This window comes from Jaculus jaculus, chromosome 5 (genome assembly GCF_020740685.1).
Source record: "Jaculus jaculus isolate mJacJac1 chromosome 5, mJacJac1.mat.Y.cur, whole genome shotgun sequence".
Lineage (NCBI taxonomy): Eukaryota > Metazoa > Chordata > Mammalia > Rodentia > Dipodidae > Jaculus > Jaculus jaculus.
The window spans coordinates 7,924,614-7,925,594 of record NC_059106.1 but is presented as its reverse complement, the minus strand read 5'-3'; the positions used below and the strand labels follow the sequence as shown (position 1 = coordinate 7,925,594).

Genomic DNA, 981 nt, shown 5'->3' with positions numbered 1-981 from the left:
GCCAGGCCAGGAACCGAGCGCTGCCTGGGGCATGTCCTTCCACGCTAGACGCCCCGCGTGGGACTTTGAATGACATGTGCCCCGTGGACTGACTGGTGTGTCCTGAAGGCCTGGTCCCCAGCTGGCGGCAACTGGGGAGGCGGAGCCTTGCTGCAGGAGATGTGTGGCTGGCGCCCTGGCGGGCTTTGGGAATCTCACAGGCCGGCCGCCCCCTTGCCAGAGCTGAGCTCATTCCCTCTCTCTCTGTCTGGCTGTTTTCTGGCCGCTGCCCTGGCAAGAAGGGACGCCCAGCCTCCGCTCTGCCACCCTTTGCCTTTCCCTGCCTGCCTGCCTGCCTGCCTGCCCCATCAGCGATGAACCTCCCCCCGGAGACCGTTAGTCACCCAGGATCAAGCCTTTCCCTTTCCTGCCATCTGCTGCTTCGGGCCGGGTGTTGGGTCCCGGCACCGAGCAGGAGAGAGAGCGAGAGTGAGACAGACAGACAGAAGGGCAGGGCGAGTGAGCGGCAGGCCGACCGACCGAGAGGCAGAGAGAGAGAGAGAAAGGGAGAAAGAGACCAGAAAGCTACTACGTCAGGGGCCAATCACAGTCAAGACACGGGTTTTGTGGGCGGGGCTTGAGGCTGGGGAGAGACTGGAGGCCAGGGCTCTGGGCGGGTGGCCGGTGGCGGGGCCTGTGGCCATCGGGGATCCCTGGGGTCGGTGTGAGGGTGATGTCGGGGCGTCTGGGCGTCTCCCGTGACTCCTGGGAGCGGGCTGGCGGGCGGCAGGCGAGGCAGGGGCCGGCCGAGGCGCGCTGCATGCGCCCCGCCTGGCGTCAGGGGCCGTGCAGGCTCTTGAGGCGGCAGAGTGCGGGTGTGAGCGTCTACGGCCATACCACCCTGAACGCGCCCGATCTCGTCTGATCTCGGAAGCTAAGCAGGGTCGGGCCTGGTTAGTACTTGGATGGGAGACCGCCTGGGAATACCGGGTGCTGTAGGCT

General features: G+C 66.5%; 1 non-coding gene across 1 annotated transcript; it reads left to right on the top strand.

The window, feature by feature from the left end:
• Positions 1-862: 862 nt before the first annotated feature.
• Positions 863-981, top strand: LOC123461249. Its single transcript, XR_006637538.1, has one exon. It is a non-coding gene; the product is annotated as a 5S ribosomal RNA (ribosomal RNA).